The 12,609-nt window shown below is 46.4% G+C and overlaps 1 pseudogene; it reads left to right on the forward strand.

Annotated features, from left to right (window-relative positions):
• The first annotated feature begins 3,485 nt into the window (after positions 1–3,485).
• Positions 3,486–4,619, forward strand: LOC144119054 (uncharacterized; annotated as a pseudogene).
• Positions 4,620–12,609: the final 7,990 nt, after the last annotated feature.

The following is a 12,609-nucleotide window of genomic DNA, read 5'->3' on the forward strand; positions in this document are numbered from 1 at the left end:
TACCTAAAACAGCAGGACTTTCTCTAAAAGGCGAAACAGCGAGTTAAACTTTCTTGCCCTCCTCCTGATGGGATGGCCGGATTGGGCTAGTCGATTGCTCCTCGCGAGCGTTGAATGATGATGGGACGCTGGCCGGTGATCGAATATACGGCGGTTAGCGGTACGAAGAGCACTTCGGGTCTTCGTCCGCTCGTTCAGCGACACGCTCCCGGTTGGGGCAGCAATTCCAACTTCTTAAGACAAAACTTATTTATTAAAGACGGCACTGACATAAAATGGCAGGTGAGCAAAAGGCAGTTAAAAACGGGCAGTTTAGAAAAGGCTGATAAAAAAGGCTGTTAAAAACGGCCGAGCTTGAGTCTCGGCGCGCTCGTCCCAAATCGTTGTTTCCCGCGGTTTTTAACCCCTTCGATAATTGGGAAGAGCTTGAATAATCAATCTCTCGCCCAATTTTAACCAACCGCAGTGAAGTGGCACCGTATGTGCAAGTGGGCGGAGCCCAGGGCTTACCGGTCCGAGCCTAGTGGACCTCGCTCCTCCTGGAACGTGCTGGGCGCGTGACTCCACGTACGCAGCTCGCTGCATGCGCATTCCACCGATTGCCACGCATCGGAACTGCCATCTTCGTTGACAGCAAAGGAATTTCTTCCGCGGGACAAGGATAACTGGGCGCCGGAACAGAAAGGATTAGTGCCGGAGCTCACACTAAGCGCGTGCATCGCGCCTTGACGTACATTCCTCTATTTCCCATGACCGCTCCTGGTAACAGGTGCGGGGGGCTCTGTGGGCTTCCACTTAACACAGCGGAAGAAACGTTGAGAGCAATCTCACTAATTCCCATATAGTTGAAAATTCCGCGAAGCGTTTAAATGGTAGGTCATTTGTCAAAGCCTGTTTCTTTTAGGCTAGAGGCGCTATCTGCCCTAGCATGAATAAGAAATTCGAAACACTAAGCTCTTCACCCAATACTGTTGCAAAGGGAACACTCAGATGAGCCCCGACATTGAAATCGCCCTGACGTACCGATGTACCTTATCTTCGCATTAAGAGCATCACACGATAGCTTTGATGGGAAAATGCACATATATGCAGAATTGTTCATTCTCTACTCTGCATTTATAGGTGCCTGGCACTCCTCTTACAACTTATGGCGCAGTGGTGCAGCGGTTAATCGATGCGCCACCGTCCTATGATAGCAGGTTCTGCTACCTGCGGGGCTTCTGCCGCCCAGTTGCTCTGCGCGACCCTCTCGCGAGCAAAAATTAATTTAACGGCCACCTGCCACTTTGCGCAGTTCGCTCACAGTCCGGCAGGCAGGTTTTGTGGACGCACCAGGCTATGTTGACCCACCTGCCTCCTAAGTTGCTTCCCTGGGTATTTTTCGTAGATTTTTAGCTCACGGTCGACGATACCGACGGCGACGCAGGATTTTTTGCGACACAAGCACCTTAACGCTATAGCGTTGAATTACAATGGAAGTCAAACATTCCGCCACACCGTCTGATGGCCGGTTGGTGCTGGTTGGATGCTCGTCGCGAGCGATTAACGATGCTGGCACGCAGGTCGGTGATCGAATACACGGCGGTTAGCAATACGAACAGCCTTGGGTCTTTGTCCACTTGTCCGGCGACGCGTTGCTTGTTGAGGCAGCAACTCCAAATTCTTTACAACAAAAGCTTATTTAATAAAGACGGGATTGAAATAGAAGGCACGCTAGAAAGAGGCAGCTGAGGAAAGGCTGCTTAAAAGCGGCCGAGACTGAGGCTCGGCGCGGTCGTGATATCTCTATTTGCCACAAGTTTTAAACCCTTCGGAAAAAGGCCCACGGCGTGGCAATCAGCCGTGATAATGCATTTCCAGCACCACTAACTTCCCCTAGTGGCTATACGCCTTTTCACGGGCTCATAGCCGCCAGGGGGAGCCACAGCGCCGCAAACCGGATGGACACCCAGGAAACTTCCGGTCTCCCCGCGAAGCGAGCGAGCGAGCCGCAGGGTCGAGGCGAGTTTTTCTTTTGTGTTTGTAGCACGGCCAAAGTACGGCGCGGTCGCCCTGCTGCATTATGTTTTCGGGTGGAAAAACATCTTCCGTGACCCCATCACGACGTGGACCGTGCTGTTGTGTGCCAGGTTGCAGCTTGCGACCTGGAACCAACCTCCTGTCGCAGGTGCGCACTTTCAGGTTTCCGGCAGACGCCGAGCGTAGAAACGCTTGGATAGCAGCAGTTCGGCGGGACCGATGGATGCCTACGAAAAGCTCCCATGTTTGTTCTGCTCATTTCGTTCAAGGTGAGAACAGATTTAGGATGTCTGCTTGTGCCGCAGCTAATTCCTGCACGTCTTATGTGCGCTTTGAGATTGAACGTTGACTGGATTGAACGTTGCGGGTTGGCAATCGTCGCGACCGCATTCGCCTAATCAGCGGCTGCATCTCTAGCAGTAAAAATTGCACCGTGAAGTAAGGAAACACTGTTTTGCGGTTAGTTGTGCGTGCAAGGCGTCGCTTAGCCATTTCCAGGGCAATTAGCCAGCTTGTGACGCTTGCAGTGCAGTTTCGATCATGCAGCAATGCGAGTGTGTGTGATTTACGGGCATTTAAAGTCCCGAAGTAACTCAGCTTATGATAAACGGCGTAGTTGAGTGCTCCAGAATAATTTAGACCACCTGAGGGTTTTGAATGTGTACTGAATTTGCACAGCACACGGTCGCTTTCTAGACGCGTGTCGCGTCAATCAAAACTCTGCCGCTATGGCCGGGATCGAACCCAGGTATCCCAGCTTAGTAATCGAGCGCTTAGTTGATGCTTAGTTTATGAGCGGCAGTTTTTGCTGCGATGCGGGCCCAAGCATCTTATTGTTGTAATGCCTAACTCGGTTGGTGTTCTTAGGCGTCTGTTGCTAACCTTCTGGTCGTGTGTTCGATCCCGTTCGCTGCATCAACTTTTCTACAGGGACGAAATCCAAAAACGCTGGAGTATCATTCGATGCACTTTTTGTTCTACTATTCTCAGCGGCTGGAGAAATTAATTCGATCGCCTGCAAGTGCTGGTAAAAAAAGTGAAATGCTTCCAACTTGCTTGATTCAATATTTTTGTGCAGTTTCTTACTAACAAATGCAGAACGTAAAGTATGTAATCATACCAAGGAACCCTTAGTGTTTCTTCCTTTTCCTAGAGAAGTCCTGGGCAATATTGCTTTGGTGCATTTCAGCCAGTTTTTTTGTTTTTTTTTGGGAGTGCACATGTGGCTACTAATTTTCAAACATTCTTTTCTTTCTTTAGGTAAACCATCATCTGACCCCACACATCCCGACTATGTCCCCTCCATATTTCCTTATCGTGCCTCGGGAAATGTGGCCCAGAAAATTTCTAGGTTCTAACGCGCTGCTCGAAAGGATGGATTGAAGGAAGCATCCAGACCTGCTGCATGTAATCCTGGGCCAGGTGTGCTTGACTGTGGGCTCAACACGACTGGCGCAGGACAAGACGCGGATGATACTGCACTATCTGCGACTGCAACTGTTTCCGTGGTAGAGAATTGCCACATGGAAACAGAAACTGATCTCAGCATGCAGAATATATCCCATCTTATTGAAGAGAATGGCAGGCTTAAGCAGCGTTTGGCCTCTCTGGAGGAAGAGTGTTCAGCAGCTAAGCAAAAGGCTGGTGAACTTGAAAACAAGCATACAAACCATGCTATTATAACCAAATAAATGGTAATGCAGTCAGCCAAAACAGTAACGTTTTACACAGGGATTGTATCTACAGCCATGTTCACTGCTTTCCTGCAGTTTGTGCTGTCAGCATGGAAGCCGTCATGTGCCACATGGCTTGATGCAGAAACACAACTCATCATGGTACTCATGAGACTTCGTTTGGGTCTCCTTACCCAAGATTTGTCATGCAGATTTGGCATCTCAAATGCCACTGTCAGTTCAATTTTTCATGCATGGCTTGATGTTCTTGCTGCAAACATGACAAAGTTGATAATCTGGCCTTCCCGACAGACACTCCAAGCTAATCGGCCAGCGGCGTTTCAGGACCCTTTTTTTGATGGTGTAACTGGCATCATTGATTGTACTGAAGTATTCATACAAAGGCCGATATTAATGACAGCAAGGAGCCAGACATATTCTCATTACAAACACCATAATACAGTAAAAATACTAGTTGTAATATCACCTTCAGGAGTAATAACTTTCGTATCAAAAGCATGGGGAGGCAGGACGCCTGACAAGGAGATTACTCTACGCAGTGGTCTCCTAGACAAGGTCAAGGAAGGGGATGTTTTTCTTGTTGACCGAGGATTTAGATGCGGTGAGATGTTTGCTGCACGAGGTGCAACACTTCTCATGCCATCACTGACTAAGAATCGTGCCCAGCTACCTGGTGCTGAGGTCACAACGTCTAGGAAAGTCTCTAGCGTGCGCATCCATGTTGAAAGGTCCATACAAAGATTGAAAGTTTTCAGAATTTTCCAGACTGTGCTGCCTTTGAATTTCGTGAAGAGGACTGGCGACAAGAACCTCGCAACCATAGATAAAGTGGTGGTGGTGTGCTCTGCTTTAGTTAATCTGCAAACCCCTATCATTAAGAATTCTCAGCGCAGAAGTGCTTCATAACTCTCTTCCACGAAAGTGCGGTGCTGTGAGGAAACATTAATACAGACATGCTGTGATGGAACAGCAAATGCTCATGTGCGTGTGACCATACTGACAATCTTTGCATATAGTTTCATAGTGTGTACTTATGTTTTCGACTACTTCCAGTGTGTCTGCACTACGTGTACACACACTGTGATAGAACAGCAAGTGCTCATGTGTGTGTGACCATGCTTTTCATTGCATGTATTTATCTTTTCTACTACATCCAATGTGTCTGCACTGTGTGTACACAATAATTCATGTTGTTGATGTTGCCCACATTGATCTTTTCACATTTGTTTATTCTATTTTCTTGCACTCTCTGCAGTCAATTACTGCATATTGTTTGACTCAGTTTTTAAGTATTTCCTGTTGCTTGTTTTCACATGTTGAGAATTGGGCTTTTTGTTTTCTGCTTGTATAGTTATTCTGTCCTCAGAGCAGGTGTTCAAATTTTTACTTTGTGTTTGCTTCTGTATCAGTTTTTTTTATATGTTCCCTGCTTGGGACGTGAAGGCGTACTGTATTTAAAATCTATTATATTTGAGTTTGCACATCCGACAAATGCATCCGACATTAGTCCTTGAAGTGAACATATTTTGTCAAACAAGCAGTGTTTATCTGCCTTTCGAATGTGATAAAATATAACACTTGGAGTGTTCAGCAAAAAAAAAAAAAGCTTGTGCTTAAGTTGAGATGCTGTAAGCTACAGGGTTAGCCTTGAGGTTTCTGCCTACAATTGCTCCACCGTAGCGGCACCTACAGTAACTAAATTACATAATCTAGCGCGAGCGCGACCTGTATGCGAGGCCACCCATTGAACATTGGAAGCGTATAGAGAAGCCTCTGCTGCTCAGATTATGCAACAAACTTAGACCGCTAAGACACAAAGCATCAGTAGGGAACCAACACTCTAACCTTTGAAGGGCAGATTTTTATTCATCCGACAGGATAACAACAGGTTGAGCCGTACAAGACCCTAGCTTCTTGAGAGCTGCCTGAATGGCAACGCTTTCAGCTGTTGTGGAGGACACGACTTCAGTAAAGCGAACAGACCCTGTACACTTCAAAGAGGGAATGTGAAAAGCAGCAGCACTAGCTCCTCTGGCCTTGTCCTTACTCATCAGCAGTCTGCCTATTATGTTGACATGCAGTGCAAATCCATTGTCGAGGTGTGCGTCTAAGTTTTACACACTTGAGGTGAAACGTTGCCTCACAGAGTGAGCATTCCACAATGTGGCCCAACTTGGTGCCTCGGCAGTGACATGTCTTCTTTGCACGTTCGATTTGACTGAAGATGTGCATTGACTGTAGTTCCGGGAATATGTAGGTGAAAAAAAAGTTTGCTGCCTTGAGTTTAGTAGCTGCCCAAAATGTCTCGTCAAAGCTTATGATTTCTTTTGTTAGAGAGGAACCTGTAAATACCACAAAATATGCCTGACACAGCCCAGTTAGAGCCATTTGAGCCTGAATTTGTGTGTAATAGGCATGGTTATGCTTCAGCTGCAAGTCTTCATTCAGATATGCCAGTTTAGTTAAGCCCTTCGTCAGTGAAGCATCTTTCATAGTTGCAGGGCATTTCACTTCTAGTACTGATTTTGGACAGCATGAACAAGACACTAGTGCATCTGGAGATGCTCCAATAAAAGGCATGCTCCTTGCAATAAAAAGACCACAGTCTCGAAGACTGAAGTCCACATGTTTTTGAGACTCCGTTTCTATAAATGCCTGCACAGCTTTCTTCTCTGTTTCGGAGCCCCACCGCAGGTTGGAAACTTGAGGCGTCTTCACGTATCCCATAATCTCCGCAACAAGGCCTGCTGCACCTGTGCTGCATGCTGCGACACGGTGCATTACAGAGGCAGTGATCCTCCCTCGACGTTCTTGTAACCATCTTGGTGACCTTTCTTGGCCTCGAGTAGCTTCCTCAATTTCACTACAGCATGCAGCTGTCAGTTCCACTTTTTTTCCCTCGTCTATGTCGAGGTCTTGGTATATTTCAGCAAGGGGCGGTTTCGCAGAGAGTTGCTTGCATCTGCCCACTCGTACAGGTTCCAGGGCAGCTGTCTCAGGGGCAGAATCTGTGTCCTCGCTGTCAGAGATTGAAGTCAGGATCAAAGTGTTTGGTGCAATTTCCTGAAAAAACAGTATTGGAATTAGTGCCCTATTTGCAATGTGAGTGGATCTGGTTCTTTACAGTTGCACAAACAGTGAGCATTTTTTGTGTGTGTCCTTTCTCTACGTATGTATCAAAATTTATTTAATGAGAAGTCCTTACCTTCACTTGATGATGAAACCTTGACACTTGCTCATCCGTGAGCACTGGTACTGAGTAGTCTGGTGCCTCGCTGACTTGGGGTGGTGCACGGCCTATTTTGGGCTTAAAAAATTCAATCTCCGAGACTGGTGCTGCCTGTGGAAAGTTCAGTGTCAATTACAATTTTGCTCACAACTCTGTTCATGGCAGAATGAAAACAAAGACTTACTGTGCTTCCCTTTGATGCCTCAATCCATTTACATGCAACATCAGTTGGGGACGGGTCATTCAGGCCATACTGCGCAGTTGCCTCAACTCTAAACAAGAGTGCAGCCACGTGTGTGCAGCATTCCCCAAGGCTGAAAAATAAGTAGGAAACATGAGAAATAAAAAGTTCACAAACAACTGTAATTATTGGTGAGAACTGTGGCCCTTGAAAAAGTTTAAATGCCTTGTACAAACGAATGCTGGAGGGTGAGATTTGACGACTTTTGTCATCCACAAGGCAACTCGATTAGGATGAATGCATCATCATGCAGTCAAGCATCGACAAATGATCTGGCTAACTATGACATGAATATTGTCGCAAAGTAGTGGCTTTAATAAAGCAGACTTGCATGGAGACCAATAACAGCTGCCTGAACAAACGGATTATTGGGCTGAGTTGCGCCCCACGAATGAATAATATGCGTCGGTGATCACAAGCGCGCTCGGCGATCCTCGAAATAGACAGTATGGAAAGTTACAGATAACATGTTACAAATGACAAGTACAATCTAGAACAGCCGAGATGCGGCAGCGTGTCACAAACAAAACGAGATAATTCTGGACAAATCTTCATGCGGCGAGCAAAGCGATAAAGCCGCGCTCGGGCGGCTGTTAGCACAGGAAACAAAGTTTACAATGACGAATTACGGCAGTATGGCAAACATTTCATTACACGCGCATAGTTAGGCGAACAGTAGCGCTTTTCTGCGCTGTAACGCAACTAGTACAGAATTTTCGAAAACGGGAAAGTCTCCATTCTTTGTGGTTTGATTCATAAAAATGAAAAATAAGGCAAGGTAAAGGCTCATGGCATTGTAGCTCTTATTATGATTCGCCTACTTACCCGGCCATGCAAGTGCAATGCGCACTTTCGATGGTTGCATCCTCCTTCACGATGCACCACGCCTTGTAAGACTTCGAAAGCGTTTGATTGGCTTCCACAGTCGCCGCAATAACAACAACGCCGTCTCCGTGCGCTCCCGCCTTGAAAGATTTCACTTGCTTCACCTTCCCGCATATGAATGCGTTGTACGCATCTTCAAGTTTGTAAGACTTAAACTGTTCGTTCGTGTAAAAACACACGCCTTCCACAAGATACAAATAAATATCTGCTACTGTCACAGGCGGCAGATTTCGTGGGCCCGATGTAAAGGCGAACCGGACAACGTCGTCGTCGAGAGCGTCAGGCAGCTCCTCACCTCTGAACGAAAGTTTCGCGCGGTACCGCACTTGCGCCTCGGTGTCCAGCTTCTTAAAATAATCACTTGACATTATTTTTGTACAAGCGACGCACAATGAACGTAAGCACAGCCTCAAAACACGCACGGATAGTCGGAGTCTCCGTATCGCGCCGCCTGAAAAACACTGCCGGAAGTTCTTCGCCGGAAGTTTAGTGGGAGCAGCCAGTGAGCGCCAGAGGCGCGTGTTTGTAAACAGTGAAAAGGCGTATAAGCCAATAGCCCTTACAAGCTGTCTGGCCAAATCATTTGAAAGTTTCCTGAATATAAGACTTACATTTGTTCTTCAATCCCCCCAACTTCATGTCCGAAAAATACTGTCCAAGAAGCTTTTATTCAAAAGCAGCACTGTCTTGCCTTTTTCTTCGACCTCGAGAAGGCATACGACACATCCTGGAGGCTCGGGATTCTTCGCGACCTAGCAGAGCTTGGCATCTGTGGCAGGATGTTAAACTGCTTAGATAATTTCCTATTCAACCAATCTTTTTCACGTACGCCTAGGCTCAAACCTCCCGAGAAACTTCATTCAAGAAAATGGCGTACCTTAGCGATGTATTTTAAACACAACGCTCTTTGTTATAAAAATGAATATCTTAGACAAAATAATTCCAAATCCCATTATATATTCCGTCTATCTCAATTACCTTCGAACTGCATGCTCATCCTTAGCCTATCAATCTCGAAGGCCATTATGCATTCAGTCAATTTTGGCGACCTTCAAATAGCCTGCGCGTCCTCAAACCTAGTAACATGCGAGAGGCAAATACAGTTTACAATGATTAAATTAGTGACATGGGCGGATGGGAACGGTTTCCAGTTTTCCACACAGAAAACTGGCCATCCTGTTCTCGCTCAAACAAGGCCTACAGGCTGACCCATTTATACGCGTGCACGAAACACAGCTACCTGTAAAAAATGCGCACAAGTTTCTAGGCTCAGCCTTTGACAAGAAACTCACTTTTCTGCCCCATATAAATGCAATGGAAAAGAAAGCCTCCCAGTCCCTTAACATAATCAAAGTATTATCACGAAAACATTGGGGAGCAGACATAACACGTCTGATGCAAAGTTACCGCTCTGTAGTGCGCTCTACCCTGGATAATGGGTCTATAGTGTATGGGTCAGCGAGACCAACATACCTTAAACGACTGTCCCGAACATAATATAGATGTGTGTCTTTCCACTGGTGCCTAGAGGACGCTGCCGATAAGCAGTCTGTAGGGAGAAATGAACGAACCATCACTTACAGACAGAAGAACGATGCTCACGTCTTCCACATTCTAAGGATTCGTTCACTACCAAAGCACATCTGCCACCAAACATTCAAAAAGTGCTCATCCAGAACACTCCTTAGCAATAAACCGCACGGTACCTGGCCGCTGCTACTGCGATTTGAAGAGATGTGCCTGAACCTCGGTGTAATAGACGTACTGCCAAATATTGCCCGAAGGCGAGGTCCACTGCCGCCATGGTACAATTTCTCTGAAATGTCTGAGATTTCACTCTTACACTGTCTAGCAAAAAACAAATTCCAGAACAAGCTATAATAGAAGAATTTCTTCAACTGGATGAAAAATTCTCTACTTTCGAGCTTGTTACACAAATGGTGCAAAAACGGATGCTTATGTTGGAAGAGCAGCGGTAGAAGGCATTTGGAATAAAATAGTAGGACTTCCTTCCCTGCTGAATGCTACGCCATCTCTGTAGCCTTAGGAAAAATGATAAATCAAAACCTCACCAACATTATTATATGCACAGAGTCGCTAAGTGTGCTTACAGCCCTTTATACCATAAATGCAATAACTCCGATGCTTGGCGACCTCATACACAACATTACAAGAGCCATAGATCAAGGACAAAGCATAAGAATCTGCAGAGTACCAAGTCATCTCGGCATAAAAAGCAACGAAAAAGCAGATTTGTGCGCTGCTCAAGCTTGCGGCAAGCGAATTAAAAATGTAAATATGTCCTATAAAGATTGCATGAAATTACTATAATATAATGCAAGGAAGCAATGGCAGTCAGCTTGGAACAGCGAAATAAATAACAAGCTACAGTTAATAAAACCAGGCCTAGGTGAACGGAATTCATGTGTGCGCCAGAAACGCTTCGAGTCAGTCATTATCTGCTGTCTCCGTACAGACTGCACACACATTACACACAACTTTCTTCTAAAGAAAAAAGAGAAACCAGTTTGCACATTTTGAGATGAACTTACAGTCAATCACAATTTAATTTCACTTTCGAAACTAGAAAACCTAAAGAAAAAGTGCTTCTCTCCGTTTTATAACCAATGCATCTCTTTTCATCCAGCATTGCTCTTTGGTGATAATGCAATTGTGGATAAGCCCGGCGTTATTAGATTTTTCAGAGAATCTGGTGTTCTTAAAAAATGTCCAACATGTCCCATTGCTGCGCTTGATGCACCTCAGCCACTTTCTCATTCCTGAGAAAAGGGCTGAGGTTTTTTATTTGATTGCTAGCCGACCTCAAGTCCTTGCCAGCCAACGACGGCTGACGAGGTTACCTGGCCTCCTTTAAAACTGTTAATATTAGCCATTTATGAACCTTGTTTTGCTCTCAATACTAGGTAGATGGAAATAACCTTTTAAGCCTACGCCGCCATATTTTTAACATCTTATGACAAGTCTGCAGAAAACAATTTCTTAAACCTTGAGCTTGGCGCATGATAGCCTTAGTTGCATATGCGCCAATAAATCCGACACAACACTCTTTAAACTCTTCGGTAATTGTGCGGAGCTTTACTATTCCAGCTCTCGCCAAATTTCGACCAATAGCAGTACAACGGCACCGGACGCACAAATTGGCGGAGCCCAGTACTCGCCAGAGCTCGATTCTACGGAGCCTCGAACCCCCTCGAACGTGTAGGGCGCGCGGTTTCGTGTACGCAGTTCGGTATTATTGCAACCCATAGAGGCGCCATCGAGGCTCCCTCGCATCGTCTTCGCTGTCTCCGCTGGCAGAAAAAGAGATACCCATCAAGTAGCTTGACAGCACAGTCAGATGTCGCCGACTTTAATGACCCCCCCCCCCTACACTCGGGAGCTCGTCCCTCATCAGGGGATAAAGGTCGTCGGCCCTTGGTGACCCTGACAAGGCCGTTCGTTGTCTCACTCCCTGTTATCTTCGACGCTTGCCGGAAGGTCACCTGAGGACGGGAAAGGAGCGGTTTCCTCGAGCCAGCCGAGGCACAACAGAACTACGGCCCCCCGCAAGTACGGCTGGCCAGCAGGGGACAAGACGGCGAGACACGCAGCAGCGTGCGGTGGCAGTGATTATGCATCTACACGTGGTGGCGGCAAATATACTACAAAGGCGAGTCGCCGCCGGAGCCGAAGCGGATTAGCGCGGGTGTAATCCCTCTCGACTACCCCGGATGCGGCAGTTTCCGGGTAAACGGGGAAACGACCCACCGGCGCCATAGGCTGCTGACTTAACACTAGGCTTGCATTCATCCTTGAATCCTTAGAAGTCGTTGAAAGTCACCGGTGTGGATATAGGAAGGGGCGTTCCACAACCGATCACCTGCTGCGCTTGGAACACGCAGACCTGCAAGCATTCATATGTTATGTCAGCAGCGCTGTCCCGCAGTGTTTACTGTCCTAGAAATAGCATATCACAATGCGCGGATACATCCTGCCTGACCTAGATATCTTAGGTGTTCGCGCCGAACGGCGCAGCTGTCTTACAGTCTTCCAACCAAACCGCAGATTTCAAGTGCAGTTAAGTATTATACTGTCAAAGTGTCAATAAAGATTATGGTCTTCCGCAGGGCTGTATCGAAAGTACATCCTCCTTTATGGTTATACTGCACTTACATGCTGCGGTAATACCTGTGGGTGGCCCAAAGATTGCACGTAATTAGTTTGGCATACTTGGAGGCGACACGAGAAATTGATCTTTTGCTGAATAGAGAAAGGCAGGTTTCGCCCCGAGGGGAAAAAGGAAAGGCACCGAGAGCTCCAAAGGAACACGCTGAGACCGGTTCCTATTTCGCGGTGAAGCCTACTTTTTCCGCGTTAAGGGCTGGTTCACCCATATATCCTGCTCCCTCTAAATATCACACATGCTGTACGTGTTAGAGTGTATCATTTTCCCAAGAGCACATAAAGGTCCCAGTAAATAGATTATATTATTTTTATTAGTGAAAAATGCGCGTCAAAGTTTTTGTCATGAAAACCAGTAG

This window comes from Amblyomma americanum, chromosome 2, assembly GCF_052857255.1.
Source record: "Amblyomma americanum isolate KBUSLIRL-KWMA chromosome 2, ASM5285725v1, whole genome shotgun sequence".
NCBI classification, from domain to species: domain Eukaryota; kingdom Metazoa; phylum Arthropoda; class Arachnida; order Ixodida; family Ixodidae; genus Amblyomma; species Amblyomma americanum.